This window comes from Pholcus phalangioides, unplaced genomic scaffold (genome assembly GCF_987345545.1).
Source record: "Pholcus phalangioides strain wild (caught in Gottingen) unplaced genomic scaffold, Ppha-v1.0 ptg000003l_1, whole genome shotgun sequence".
Classification (NCBI taxonomy): domain Eukaryota; kingdom Metazoa; phylum Arthropoda; class Arachnida; order Araneae; family Pholcidae; genus Pholcus; species Pholcus phalangioides.
This window is the reverse complement of record NW_028301596.1, coordinates 21,512,218-21,529,069: the sequence shown is the minus strand read 5'-3', so window position 1 is coordinate 21,529,069 and position 16,852 is coordinate 21,512,218.

Genomic DNA, 16,852 nt, shown 5'->3' with positions numbered 1-16,852 from the left:
CCTTGCAGCATTTTACTGGCGAATCGTTGATCCAAGAGTCTTACTTATACTTCCAATTTGGAAAAGTTTCCAAATAACTTGTAATACTCAGATACGTCATTCATATTGCAAGGGGGTTGTATAATTGTTAAAATAAAAAAATTAACTTTTATGCGAACGTCCTGTCCTCAAAACCCAAATAGAAAGTTGTTGGCCTGTCTCTCCTGAGGCCAAGAAAGAAACTTCCACGTTTATAAGTGCAATATTCGTCGAGATATTTGGATTTAAAAATTGGGAAAAAGTTGGGAAAGAGCAATATATATTAGAGAAAGAAGCGTTGGCAGTTAGTTTGTGCTGTTTTTTCCCAACCTTCCTCCGAAATTTGAATTCAAATATCTCAACGAATATTATACTTAGAAACGTGGAATTTTTTTTGTTGACCACAGGAGAGACAGGGCAACAACTTGATAATTGGGGTTTTCAGCACACGAGGACGGTATAAAAAGTTAATTTTTTTATTTTAATAACTATACAACCCCTTGCAACATGTATGATGAACTTGATTTCTACACGTTATTTGGATACTTTTTCTAACTGGAAGTATGTCTCTAGGATCAATGATTCGCCTGTAAAATGCAGCAACGGGAATTAAGTAATCGCCCTGTATAAATATCTCAGTATGAGTTGAAGGCCCGCGCGCTCTGTGGACAATTTTAATTTGGCCCGCGGTGTCTGAAATGTTTAAGACCCCTGGCTTACGTATAATCATCATCATTCGAACCCCACCCTGTTATCAAACGTCAGCAAATGTGAAACTACCTTTCCTCCCCCCATGGGTGCTTATATAATACTTGAATGACCCCCCCTTACTACGTATCTATTTCCAGACATTAAAAATAGAAAACAATTACTTTGCATTTTACCGTAGAATTATTTACTTTGTCGTTTGACATAGAAAATTTAATTCTTCGCGAATTCTTTTTCAAGATAAAACAATCGAAAAAAAAACCATTTCGGGTAATTTATTCTTCATTAATCACAATCGAATAGAATTGAGATTGCAATTAACGTTTAAATACGATTAACGAAGCCACAATCAATAAAAAAGCATTTTTATTTTCTTACGAGTGATATCAAACGAATTTTTTGACTTATTTGTAGCTTTTCCTTCTTTCACAAAATTTTGAAAATGTCAGACTTCAAAATTCATTTTATTACTTTTTTCCTTCATAAACCCACAGAAACATTGAAGCAACGAAAATAAAGATAATACGTAATTATTTAAAGTTAGTTTCTAATCATTTTTTATTTTACTCGCATTTTTCTTCTCTTGAGAGAGAGAGATTCGCGTTTTCTTCTTTACGGACTCGACAGAGGTTGCAGAATTTAAAAAAGAAATTATTTCCCCTTTAGTGAAAAGTTTGAAACATCAAAAGCTATTTTTTCTCTTACTCACTTTTACTTTTCCTTCCGACGTCGTTGCAGCAAAAAATTAACACCGAAAAAGAAACTTGTTTAGGAGATGATCATTGGAAAGAAATAAAATTCGCTTTTGAATCGATTCAACGCACTTCTATTTCTCTCGCGAGTTAATTCAATTGCAACTGGATCTGGTGAAGGCAGAAGTAATTTGTGATTCAAACAAATTTCTTATTATACGTAGGGCGATGAATAATTCGTATTTCTAGGGATATCTTAACGTAATTTTTGCTTACCTTTGGCATTATTATTGGCAGTTTTAGTATTTTGAATGCAAAATCCCGTATTTCTCTTAAAAAAATGTGATCAGTTTGGTTATACATCGAGCGCCCAATAATTACACACGTGATTGCTTGTGAAGAACTAATAAAGAAAAGTGTTTTCTGTTTTAGGATCAGACGAATATTATATTAAGAGAGTTATAACGTTTGGTGACGTATCAGTTATGCGCCAAAAGTTTTTTCTCCCCAACAAAAAAAAACATAAAACGTTCCCCCCATGCAATGGGATTTGGCAGGATTTAAAAGTGACGTCATCAATTTTTAATGCGTTGTAACTGCAACATTATTGGTCAAATAAAGGACTGAAAACACTTTTCCATAATAGTTTTTGACAAGGAATCACGTGTGCAATTATTGGGAGGTCGATAGTATCCACCCTGGTGCCCGAGTGGCATGGTGGTAAGATGCTCGTCTACCATCATGAAGGTTGTTGTCAGGGTCCCGGGTTCGAACCCAAGGGAGGATATCGATAAGATATTTTCCCTAACGAACTCGAGGCGACCACCGATAGACAGCGCCTTCACTTCCAACCCATCTCACTAATGGCAGTAAATTACAGTATAGCGATATCACCAGAGTTGGTGTTTGGTGAAGTAGTATTATCCACCCTGTATACAGGGTGCATGTATGGCGAACCGTTGATCCTAGAGGCATTCTTCCAATTAGAAAAAAGCACCCAGTTATCGCGTAGAACTCGGATACGTCACTCATGTTTCAATGGATTGTGTAGTTATTAAAATAAAAAAAATGAACTTTTTATCTAGACACCCTATGTCCAAAAACCCAATTAAAAAGTAGTTGCCCTGTCTCTCCCGAGGTCAACAAAAATACGTCCACGTTTGTAAGCGCAAACAGGAAAGTTTGAGGAAAACAGCTTTATAAATGCGGGTAAACCATGCTGCACTCATTTAAAGTTAATTTTTTAATTTTAATAACTATACAATCCCTTGAAACATGAGTGACGTATCCGAGTTCTACACGTTGTTTGGATACTTTTTCTAATTGGAAGTTTGTCTCTAGGATCAACGCCAAGCCAGTATATAAAATGCGGCAACGGGTATTAATAGTTTGCCACAGTGAAATGTCATGCGCCCTGTTACCTATGCACCCTTTTATCCCACGAGAATAAGTTTACCATGTTTAATCGCAAAAAATTTGGGAAATTTCAGATCCCAAATACAGAAAAATACCGAAAATCACCAGTTGTCTCAAAAAAATGATTTCAAAGGTAAGAAAAATTACCAATTACAACTAAAATCACTGTAAAATCTCCGATGTCAGGAAATGAAGTGCTACAGCAAATCGCAGTAGATTAAAATGTATTAGCATGGACGAACATCCATTAAAGCATCCATCCCGGTTCGGGCATGGATGTTTACTAACGCTAACAAATTCCCTGGACTGATCATGCTGATCCCTTGGAAATACGTGAAAATCACGTTATTATTATAAATTATAAATATATGACCCGTATTTTCCTTAATGGCCGTCCTGTTTTATTTTATGAAACCGACCCTTCTATTCCGTATTTTCAACGAAGCCTACATGAATTATTATTATTTACTGAATTAATATCAATTTTAATTTTACAAACAAATTTAAACATTTTCGTTTTTGATAACAAAGATCATAATCTTTGATTTATCAAATTTGATATTGATGTTATTTGATGTTTGTTTCAAATATCTGAAAGATTCAAATTATTTTTCCAAATTACATTATGATAATTATGACTAGAAATTTGAATATTAAATATATGAATATTCACCACATATTTATCACGTTTAAACGTTTTATTTCTTTTTTTTTTCGCAGAATTCATTTTAATCCATTGCTAGTGCTTCATTTGCCATAAATGGCGAGGTGATTTTTAACGAGTTCTCTCATTACAGCACGGTAATATCACTGTTCTGGACGTTTTGTAAGAAATAAACCAGGGCGTATCCCTTCTTTTTCTTAAAACTGTATTCCTTCGTAAAAAGAGGTATTAAAACCGATTTTCTTCTTCGAAATAAGTCGTTACTTCCTATTTATTTGAAGAGAAAATTTTAGTTTCTTACTTTTTCTTCCCGTAAAGAACTAATGCACTTTCATAACAACCGTACGTTATTTTTCTTCTTCTATTTCTTGTTGGTTTTAGGAAATGTATTGGACGAAAGGCTCAAAACGGAAGCGGCAACAGCTGTTGCGCTCGCTAACTTTTCTAGGCTCACTTATAACTTTTTGTGGCCAAAGTGCTTTTTCTTCTCTTTCTCAAGACAAAGGTAAGGACGAAGAAATCCAGTAATGTCTACCCGTCGAGAACAACGACGACACTTTATGGGACAATAATTGAGAGCATTTCTTCTCCATTATCCGGGTTTGAAACATCGATTTTTGTTTTATCTAATTACGATTTTTGTGTGGTGCCGAATCCATTTTATTTTTCTTCACGTTAATTTTCTACTGATGCCTCTCCGATTGCCATTGATGATATCGAATTTAGCTTGACATTTATAATGCGAGAAAAGATGTAAGGAATTGAGTCGAAAATAATACAGATTAATTTTGGTTTGATTATCTTTCAGCCCCATTTTTTTTTTTTTGCGGGATTTATGACCGGATCTTTCTATAGGATCTTATTGCAAATACGTTGGCCACTTTGAAAGTTTCGAGTAGCAAAAAAACTTGGACTCCTGGGAATTTAATATCAACATGTTTTGTTCATCTATATTTTGCATGTAGCCTAAAAAATGGATCGTATGGGCATCAAGGCTGGACACCCCTGGCATGTAAAAATTTTGACCACGTATGTATTTTTTTCCTGACCACGTGCACGACGTGGCCATATATGCCCGTACATTATATATATATATAGAAAAATTTGAACATTTAATTTTTTCATCCACAATATATGTCAGTCTGTCATATTCATTTCATATTATTTTCTTATTGTTTATATATGACATGAATGTCGCTCTTCACTTAAATCTCTGTCTCCTCTGTAGCCAAGTGGTCAGAGCACTCGTCCGGCAATCGAGGGACCCGGGTTCGACTCCCGGCAGAGATGAGTTTTTCCTTCCTTAAAAAAATTAACATCTCAAATAATAAATATCTTCACAACATCCAGTCTTCCGTATATCTTGTATTATTGTTTATAGTATTAAACACTATATTTATTCTCTGTAAAATGTGGTTTTTTTGTTGTTTTTTTTTTTGTATTATTTTGGAGTGTCTGGAACGAACTCTAATTGGATTTACATTGATTCATACAAAAATAATTGCCTCGGTTTCGGATTTCACCGATTGTTTTCGGTCGATTTCGGATTGTTTGTCATCGACGAAAACCAAGGTATCACTGTATATGGTAGAAAGATGCATTATATGTTTGGGAAAAAAAAATATTAACTGGAGTCTATATATATATAGAAAGAAAAAAAAAAGCAACTTCCGTAAATAGGGTTACTATAAAGCTTCGCGATTGTGAAGAAAGAAAACACGGAGAACTTGTTTGAATTTATTCCACTGGTGCTTCAGCAGCGTGGTTTGGATTCGTAAGTAGTTTTAAAATTCATAAAAATAGAAGGAATTTGTGTATTTACAAAATGGGTTATTCTCGCATAGAGGGATTTCTCTATTTTGGTGCAGAAAAAAATCAGTTCAATTTTTTGTCGGTGCAGGCGCTGCATGAAAGCGAATCGCTGCAAATATTCGAATCAGAGTCCTATAAAATGCAAGGTGTGTGATTAACGGCTTATTTCTGAATTGGCCTGTTACGGACGCGTGCATAAGTTTTTCGTTGTGATGTTGTCCATTGGTGCTGGTGGGTAAAGCGCTGTCGGTAAAGTTGTTGTACCTCCTCAGCCACGAATCTTCGGCTGGAAGTGCACGAATGTTTCGGACACAGGAGAGATGGAAGAAATATTCATGTCCGACTGGCGTGCAGCGGTCTCTATCGACAAAAACAAAATTTCCATACGAAAAAACTTCCCTGAGTAAGAATATGCGAGTTTTTTGTAAACCGCATTCAAATATACTAATTCCTTTAATTGTAGCAAATTTTTAAAATATTTACGATTTTATGGGACGCCATAATCACACCATCTCCAATACAGAGAAAAAATTTCAAAATATCATCGCTTTTTAATTGAAAATTTAAATTATTTCGACGGATTATGCAAAATCCAATTAGACATTAGTTTTCACCAACTTTATTCCCCGTTGAATTGCGAAAATTTCATTTTCCCTTCAGTTAATTATTATAAAACATAATTAAGAGAAACTTTATATATATTTAAAAATGTACTTAAAATTTGTCTAGAAATTGCCCAAGAATAAAAAGAGCAAATAGAAAAAGGGCCGAAAGATATGAAGAGATTTTTCGTAGAGAACAACAACATGGGAAGTGCATTCATGTCGGAATCCAAATTTAGCCACGAATCACTCGAGCGAAAGTAAAGAATGACTCGCAGCTGGTAATTAAGATGGTGGAATCTCGAGGATCCTCGAAACGTGTTTCCTTAAAGACGAAAAATAATTGGGGACTTGAAGCATCGAACGCTGTTGAAAATTAAGCTCAAGGGGAAACACATTTAAACTCTATAAAGTCAGCTTGTTTAAAAAAAATAATAATAATAATGAGAAGAGACGGTTCTCCTTTTACTTTTCGAGTTCATCCCCCCCAAGGTGAGTTTCAAAGACTCGGAATTTCCTGCAAATTTTAATTTAGGTTATTTAAATTTCAAAAAAAAGACGTGGGAAACTGATTTAAATGAGACTAAAAAGTGTGTGCAGCACATACAACACAGTGTTCTTCAACCGCGGATCCACCGGTCCGTGAAACATTTTGACCGATTCTATATACAGCTACTGCATTATTTTAGATCTATTTTTAAATATTATTCCGTCTCTATATAATGGCTTTCATTTCTGTCTCCGCCATTAGTAGGTTTGAGAATTGTTTTCATTTTTTGCTGGTCTTGCAAATTATTTCTTACATTTATTTTTTGCCGGTCCGCAAATTATTCTTTTTCCATAATTTTTCGAATAATTTATTGCCGGCCCGCAAACTATTTTTCCCATTCATTTATTTCTTTGCCCCGATCTGCAAATTATTTCTTTTATTTATTTATTTGTCGGGCCACAAATTATTTTTCCCACTTATTCATTCTTTGCCGGTCTGAAAATTATTTCTCATACTTAGTATTTTTTTGTTGGTGAAGTGATTTTTAACATTAATTGGCATCTTTGAATCTTAGCATTATTTTCTGTGACAGTCAGAGACTTCCCCTATTTGTGGTCTCCCGATTTCGCATTATTTTGCGTATGTTTTGCGGGGAAATATAATTCAAATGTACAGCATTTGAGATTGCATATGAGAATTTCATATTTGAAAGGTCTTGAAATATGTCAGCTTCGTTTATAAATTTGGCAAAGAAGAAGTTTGAAGATTTATGGCGGGGCCTATCTGTTTTCAGATATCTGCCGCCCTCAGAACGGGTCCCTTAGGGGCCCATATGAAGAAAAAACAAGAGAGTGGATGTATGTGTAAATGTGAAAAGGCATGTATGTCGGTCAGAGTTCGGGTTTGGACGTAATCGGGGATCCCATAATTAATTTTAAAATTAATTATTACAAGAATTACAAACTCAACATGTCCTTCTGAAAAGTTAGTATTATTACTTATTAATAATTTCGGCAGGAAAAGTGAACTGCGTCATGACGTCACCATCATCTGCGTTTGCTCTCACCTCATTGGTCGGTAGAGAATCTGAAAAGTGATTGGCTGAAAAAGCAAGAAATACAATAAAGAATACAATTTGGCAAAATTTCGCAAAATTTTCGATGTCGTCACAACCGAGTTTGACTGCAAATGAATTAATCATCTTTAAATGTTGTAAGTCAGCTTTTCCCGCTTCTCATTCTTTGCTCAAAGTTAATAAGTAAAAAAATCAACTTTTCAGATGATGTGAATTCACTTCAAAAAATCTTTTAAAGTCTTTTAAAAAGCAGAACGAGAGTAAATAAATGGAAAAATTGCATGTTGTGCTTTTTTACGTAGAAATTTGAATGGAAGAAGCTCTCTTTATCCACACACAAACATTTGATTCAATTGCAACCGGAGAGAAATCGCATCTGCATACGTTGTTGTTGTTGCCATTCATTCATGTTTTATTCATGGTCTCCCCTTTTTAAAGAAATCATCGAATGGCCGAGGGGACCAGGCTTTTAAAAAAAAAGGAAACGCAATCTTTTCTATTTCCGATTTTTCTTCATTGAAAAAAACAGAAGTTCTCTTAAGAATAATGACCCCGTTCATCTCACGAATAAATGATGTTGGAAATATTGGATGGAATAAAATAAATTATTGAGTTGTCAAAATGTTTCTCTTCAGTAACACAACCTGCCATTATTAAAACTATTTTATGAAATATTACTTGAGCGTATTTTTGTTGACGATTAATCATAATGCTATTGATAATTTTTCAACATGTTGAGTACAAAAAAAATAACTGTTTTCTTTTCTGATTTTCAGAACATGTAATCGAATTCAAATGCGGCAGTTTTTTTAAACCTTTTTTTCTATTTGAGGATTCGTGAAATTGAGTGAATAATTTAAGGGACCGCACAAACGAAAATAATTTGCGAACCGGAAAAGAAGAAGGAGAAATTATATATGTATATATAATAGGAATAAAATTTCCTAATCCTTTGAGTTATTCATATTAATTTATTCATATTTATACTCAGATATTTATACCAACACTCCTGCTGCCACCTATCGAATAAAACAAAACTTGTTTGGTTATTTGTTCTAAACCTCCTCCTAACCAGAACATGACTCGCCGATTTTTTTTCAAATATTTTTTATTTTCACGTTGCACGTCGGTGTAAATTTTGTATGTCATAAAACTGGTTACCATGTTTTTAAGTTTACTACCAAATTCTAGCATCTACGTTTTGATTTACCAAATATGAATATTGTTGAACATGGAAACTAATGGGCAATAGAATATTTTGCGGCACACAACCCACTACGAAACTCAAATGTTTTAGTTTTTATAGATGGCAGCAGTGGTTCCAATGCAACAATGACATGAACTTTTTATCCTTTTAACGAGATAAAAAAGAGTATCGCTGGCAATCCTGCTGCCATTTATCAAATCAAAGCGAAACTGTTTGTTATTGTTCTTGAAGTAAAATTCGATTTATTGTACAGGTTTGTTGGATTCTCCCGTAAAATACGGGACACAAATTTTCCATATTATTGGGCTTTTGGGAGGGCGCATCGCTCCCATCGCTCCCCTGGACCAGTGCCCGGTCTACGAGAAATGATGAGATATAGTGCAAGTGACAGCAATTAGTGCTACTAAAATTGCAACGTTTGTCACGAATCGTGACGCCAAACAGTTTTAGCGGATGAGAATTCGGAGAACGCAATATTTGCGTTCAGGCGACTCGTTGTAGTTCGTGAGCCGTAAAAGATATGGCGGAAACAAAAATCACACAGTCACTCGCTCGAGGAATAAACTTTATTATTATCTATCTTCGTCGTTAAAATTGCGTTTAACGCGTTCCCGTTTTAATTGAGTTACGTTTAGACAAATATTCACCGGGAGACAAACTTTTCTATAATTTCGAGTCCTCTCCGAAGAAAGCTTCTCTAAACAAGTCGTCGTCAAAAATCGGTCGGTGAAGGAACACTCATTCGGATATTTCGAATTGAAAGTAACGAATTCTCCAATCGGTATGACTTTCACCGGAACGAAAGGAATTGAAATTGCAAAATTTCGAACTCAAACAAACTAACAACGTTGTGATAAGTTTGAATGTATTATTATATCTTCTAATGATATATTCCTCGTGTCTCTCAGAAAATTTAATTTAGCCAATCACTAACGTTGAGAAAAAAAACCTCCGATGATAATAAGGGATTTGGTGGAACGTGACATCTGTTGAGTAAGAAGTCATCTCTCGAACGAAGAATTTTCTCACGCTAATGATAGAAATGATTTCTTTCACCGAGAAATAATAATTGGTCCGTGCGTGAAGGTTGTTGGAAAAATCCACACACAGGCACGCAAGACATCGTGAATCATGATGGAGTAAGAAAAAATACGTTCCAATGATAAATAAAGTGTGTAACTCTTGAAGGAACGCATCCACGGATTTTGTCTTAAGCAGCCCAAAGGGCTTCTACTCTCAAACAACCTCTGGTAACTGATGGCATAAATGATAAAAATGCGGTCGCTCAAGGGCTATCAATATTTGACAAGCTTATGATACAAAATCACGATGTTTGTCGCATCGTGATTCGACGACGGTATGAGTTGGCGTTTGCGCCTGTGTTTACCTGTTCGTAATTTTTTCCTGCCGAAGTCGTTTTGCCTAAGCATAAACCCACTGCATTTCTGAGCACGTGCAACTACCATATACAGGGTGTAAATAAACGCTGGTGGTCAGAACTGTAAGGGTGATAGAACTCGCCAAAACAAACAATTTCACCGTACAATGTGGGATCGGAAAGCAAGTGGCAAGCCGCGAGAGGGCGCATGTGTGGTAAAAGTCGATAACACAGTAAAGACGAATGATAAAGGATAAAGAATATTCATTATCGAAAACTTTACAGCAAACGCTCAAAATGAGCGACTAAGAGCTGCAATACATGCGTCACATCGTTGTTTGTTTTGGTGAGTTCTATCTCCCCTTACAGTTCTGACCATCAGTTCAGTTATACCCTGTATACCACTGGAAACACGCCCTTGGCTTCCTTATTTCACACACTGTGGCGTGAGGCACTGAAGTAGAGGTGTTAGTAGCCTTCTTTAGCTCCTGCAAATGTCCTCCAGTTGGGACGGTAGAGAGAAAGAGAGGGAGAGAGAGAGTAAGATAAGTTTTCCTCAGTTCAATACATCAAGGAATTCCACATTTTCTTGATATTATGTCGAGGTTAACTCGGAAAGAAAAGTCTCTACGCCAATAATCGGACCCAGGCTCTCTTGTAAACCGGGCAAGTGCGTTACCATACACACCACTGGATACACGGCCCTGCCTTCCTTACTCAACTCATCTAGATTTGATTCCCGGCGAGATCAGATGATTTTCCTCTCCAAGCTCACCTTGGCATAATATCCAGAACATTTTATTTATTTATTTACATTATTGTGAACGGCAGGCTGGCGTTTACATCACAAAGAAGGGGGGGGGGGGGTCACACAAATTAACAGACAAAGGGATAAACTAAAACAAACAAGCAAAATAAAAGAAATAAAAATAAAATACATGGTGATACAAATTAAAAATGTGCACAACTATTAAAAGAGGTGTTATGTAAAATTTTACGTAAAAGAGTGCAAAAGATATGAAAAGTTAAAACCACAACGACGTGGCAGTTGCTGACTAAGAAATGTTGAAAACTGAAAATTTTTCTAAGACAATAAATAAATAAAAATGGAAAATAAATTGAAAAGCACAGCCTATCGAAGATGAGGAGACAGATCATGGTTTTCTGAAGCCGCCTTAAACTGATGGATTGTGGGCTTCGTTACAATCTCACCGGGTAATGAGTTCCATATGCGGGCTGTGCGAATGAAAAAACTATGGTATATCTTGCGTTATTTTCGGCAGAATAGAATTCTTCGGCAGAGTAGAATAGAAGGCCGTTGTTGTTGAGTTGATGTAAATGAGGGAGATCGACTGCTATGAATATTAGTCCTCTCTGTATTTTGTACAGAAAGACCAGACGTGCTCCCACGTTAAACTGTATTTTGTACAGCAATACTTGATCAAAGAAGAGTCGGCACCATTCGAGTGAGCGTTGATTCAGGTGTTCTAGTCTTTCTTCATAGGATTTTTTTTCGCGGCGACCAGGTAGGTTCTTTGTAAATCTTTTTTGTGGCTGTTTGAGCATCTTGATATCTCCCACTCAGTAAGGGGACCTATACAGGTGAAGCATGTTCCAGCATAGGTCTTACATAGATGTTGAATTCCTGAATAAGTGTCAAGTGGCTGCATTTGCGATATGTATGAAAAATTAAATATGATAGTCTCTTAGCACGAGCTGAGATTTCACCGTAATGCGCTGAAAAATTCAAGGAGACGTTTATGGGGATGTCGATATCACGGTGTTAAGTGACCGATGAAAGACAGACGTTACCAATTGGCATCCTGCGTTGCTGTGCCCGAGATTAAGGACCGCAGTTTTTGAGGGCGATATGGGGAGTTCGTTGGATCGACACCATCTGCGAAGCCCGTCACAAGCAGCCTGGAGGTTGAAGCATGAGTTGAAGTCATGAATGTTCGTATAAAATTTTACATCATCTGCATAAGGAGAAACTTGTATGGAACCCAGTGCAGGTTGGAGATCGTGAACGAAAACCGAAAAGAGCCAGATAACTTTTCTGCAAGAGTTCACTTAGGCATAATACCCACAGATGATGTCGAATTCCTTGGTGCATTGGGCTGACAAAAAGCCATCAAATTCTTTTTAAGAATTTCTAACGAATCGGTGCATGTCGGAATGTGCAGTGAATGTACCTAACTTATCCAGAGCATTCAATGAACTTATTGAATGCACAAAAATGCTACGAACATGTGTGGTGTATGTGATATGTTGGGGCAGGACAACATATCACAGTGTTAAAATACAAACGGTGAATAGTTAGATTCGTTCAAATACATTTTGCTACAGCTCCAGTGAGCAGACAGAACCTGGAGTCTTATGGAAGGTAATGAGAATAAATGAGGAAAATTTTGTGATGCGAATATCTTTCTTCACTTTCATTACTCACGATGCGTATAATATGCGAGTGTGTATAAGACAGAAATAGAAGTATAGCCTCTCTCTCCTCCACATAATCTTCTACAAGACTCAATAAGCATTTGTTGCCACTCACTCACATATAAACGAATCTTTGTCAATAAAATAGCTCGAGTTTCTTCTCCGTAGGTATCTCTTTTGTGACTCTCTTCAATGATAATATTATCGTTTCTGATAATGTTTTGTGAACGGAAGAGGGTCAGCCATAAAGCGAATACGTTTCCAACTGCCCGACATATTGAAACGTTGAGCAAACACATCGCTGCCATCCATAATTCATACCGTCGATGACAGCGATCAGTAATGACAGCAAATATACCCCTGTATTTATTTGAGAAGGTCAGAAGAAATCTGTTGCCCGTGTTTGCTCAAAAGAAAGCACCCAGTTTATTGTCCACAATTGTCCATTCCCACAAATATCGGCGACTATGGATGAAATATTCTTTTCATAGATATGCTGCGGTAAATGTGATAAAAACCCTGTTGTTATGCATGATCATAACCAGTTATTATATGCATAATCATAACCAGTTATTATATGCATAATCATAACCAGTTATTATATGCATAATCATAACCAGTTATTATATGCATAATCATAACCAGTTATTATATGCATAATCATAACCAGTTATTATATGCATAATCATAACCAGTTATTATATGCATAATCATAACCAGTTATTATATGCATAATCATAACCAGTTATTATATGCATAATCACCGATCATTTTGATAGGTTTGATAAATTTCCCTAAATTTATCATTTTTACTGGTTACTAACCCAAGCGTCGTTTGTAACTGATAAATTCTAAAAATATCATCACGTTTACCGGCGTTTCTGCATAACACACAAATGTCGGCCCCCCCCCCCCCCGCTCAAATGCCTGTCGTGGCTACCCTTTCACTTGATTTTTCCCTCGAGGCCTCGTTATACTGTCCCAGGACCACAAGGGGTGCCGTATGGTCCCAGATTGAGAACCACTGTTCTACCTTGTTCTCAGTGAATTGAATGGCTTCTTTTGGGTTGATTCGCGTCAACTCTCCAATTGTAACGCACCGAAGTAAACGGGGGTCGATATTTCATGACATCTAGTGAACGTCGGATTCATAGGTATGGGCGCCTTTAACCTTTTTACGATCACTGAAGTAATATTACGTTCAAATACCAGTGGAATAAATTCAAACAAGTTCTCTGTGTTTCTTTTCCTCCCTTTTTACCATCACGAAGCTTTTACCACTCACGATACTGACCATATGTCTACGGAAAAAAATTTGCTCTATCTTTCTCCTCCTTTATTTCTATATAATTGTTAATGATTTTTTCCCACACATATGATGTATCTTTCATCATATTGCAGATTTCATCATACATTGCATATACATAAGAGTGAAAGGGAACACGTAGGGTGAGGGTAAAACAGAGGAAATCTAAAAAAAAAAATCTCTCTTATCTACCTAATCTCTATTATACTCTCTCCCCATCCCGCCCTTTTCTTTTTCTAACGTGCGATTAGGTTACCATATTTATCACCGATTCGTCAAATAGAGATAATCCAAATTTCGTGCCAGAACTTTGTACGTGAAGTGATTAAATGAAAAGAATACTCGCCAAGCCGCGAGAATATGAAACAAATGCACCATTTTCCACACCACCCAAGAGGTATGGTGCCAGGCGCGTTACCCCTTTGTGTACGGCGGGTTCCCACGTAGGCATATTTCCGTCTTCATCCTGCGCAACCCATCGAAGATCTTCTCTCGACGGGCCCCAGAGCAGCAACCGTTAGTTGGTTGGGTGCCTTGGTAGAGGCCTCGCCCGTACGCCACGTTTCGGCGGAGCCCCGGACCCGGTTAAGGTCGTATGGCTCGGCCCAACGATGGAAAGAAGCCTTTCGACATGGGCTGCTTCCTCTGCCCCGGCTTCCTTGACAGTCGACCACCTCGCGCGCGAGTAAAATGGCGACCGACCAGCTGCACACGGGGCAAACTGGGGGATCGGTCCTCCAGACTCGCCGTCACGAAGATGGGACGGGCAAAAGCCGTGGAGCTCTCCTCAGAGGGGATGGATAAGAATGAAGCAATCTGTGAAAAAAATTCATTCTAAAAGCTTCAACAATGAAACTTCATAGCCCATTGTTTGATTTCTTAACACAGGAAAAACTGAGATGGGCTTCAACATGCTGACGCCAGGGTTTCCTAACCTTCGGGTCATTGCGGGGCTTCCATATAGGTTGTAGAAATTCTCTTATAGGCAAAGATAGCTGCGGGTCACCGACTCCTTGACCCGCAGGGTCTTCCGACATATGTCGTTCAAATCAACTAATAGCCCTGGGGATGTACCACCTTCTGATTCTTAATAAGAATCCGCTTCTTAATTATGGATTTGATCTTTAGTTAAGAATCGAGAGAGAACTTTGCTACCACATTCTTAACTAAGAATAATTTTTGTTCCATAGTTAAGAACCAAGGCTACCCACTTCTTAGCTTGATTTTTAGTAAACATTTTTTTTCTTCTATGCGAGATAACTTAAATTCTTTCTTTAATAGAAGTTTTCTATGATTCATATTTTAAAAAATGGAAAAAAAAATTAACAATGCATTTTTATTTCAAAATAAGGAATTCGTCAGACTTTTTAAGTTATCGAAAAGTTATCTGAAGGTTGTGTGGGAGAGTTGAAAACAGTGTTAGAGTCTATATACAGCACATATATGTTGATAATAGTGATAAAATATCGGATTATTTGAATAAAGTTTGATAAATTTTGCTACATTTATCACATTTACCAGTGATTATGCATAATTATCAAATTTTCAATCCATAAATATCATGATCGATGAGTCGTAAACACAATTTTTTTCATATTATGGGAACTTAATATAACTCATATTATGGAATTATTAAATTCAAATCATATATGATTTGGAATTTTTTATTAGTTTTAAACTTGAGAGAAAATTGAATTTCGCCCACAAAATATGTGAGATAAAGCTTTAATCGGCCGAAATATAATTGTACATAAATTAAAAATCATTATTAACCTGCTGCTGCGTTTGTTTTTTTCACATACTTCGGTGTACGTGAAAAAGCCAACATTACAGAAGCGATGACCATTTTTAATATTGGTGTATTATCTGATCACTATATATTATTTTTATTTGGCCACGAAGCAGCTATGCAATACATGTACAGTACCACGTTCATTTCGCCATGACAATTAATTTAAAGAAACATGAAGCATATTATAAAAATTATTATTAGTCTTGTAATGTTAGCTTCACTTACATACATAATGTAAACACAACGATGATTCATTTATCGCATTAACCATGGTTTGACAATTACGCATAATGACCTACAAATGTGATAGATTCACGGTATATGAGCAAAATTTATCAAACTTACCGAAATGGCCGGTGATTATTTATATAATAACCGCAGCTCTTTATCACATTCACCATAACATATATAGCATAGCCCCTCTTCATGGAGGGTGGCAGGGATCCATCCAGGGCCAATCCATCCCAGTGAACGTGGGATGAATCTTTGATTCGAATCATATCGGATGATTAAGTATGGATATGTTTGTTTTTTACTGTAACATGTTAAAAAAATATGATGTATTTATCACTTCTTCAAAACCGTATTCACATTTGCTGAAATAATCTCCGCCATTTTTTCAGGCTAGCGTCGCTCTAAAATTTCTTTTCCTCCTTATCTTGTCAACAACAAGCTGTTGTTAATTTTTAGCTGGGCTCTGATTGGCCAATGGCGAAATTCCCCAAAAGGGGAATTTATCCGCCTGTCCATCGTCACGTGACCTTAAGAATAACTTTTAACAATCACATCGTGGTTGCATTCGGAGCTCGATTCTTAACGTGATTCTTACGAACCGATTCTTACGTATGGATGATTGGTTATTAAGAATCAGAAGGTGGTACACCCCCTGGTTTCTTGACTTATGCATCGTGACCAGGGCCACAACTGGGGGAGAGGATGTGGGTTTGGTGCCCTAGGTGCCAGATCAGAGGTGGGGGGGGGGGGCTCAAATTTCACACTTTCGAAATTATAACGGGACGTCAGAATGCGTGATTCCCCCGGCTGACCAAGCATCTAGCCCTGCCTACGGATAGCTTTTCAAAGACAAATCTGATTATAACTCATTTAGTATGGCAGTAAAGGATTAAAAGTGTCCCCAGTAGAGTACAACAATTCATAATTCTGTGCATTACCGTTCACATTACCGAAATGAACTGGGGGGGGGGGGGTTCGTGAGAGATTCTCCAAAATTGAAACGTCCAAATAAGAATCACCAG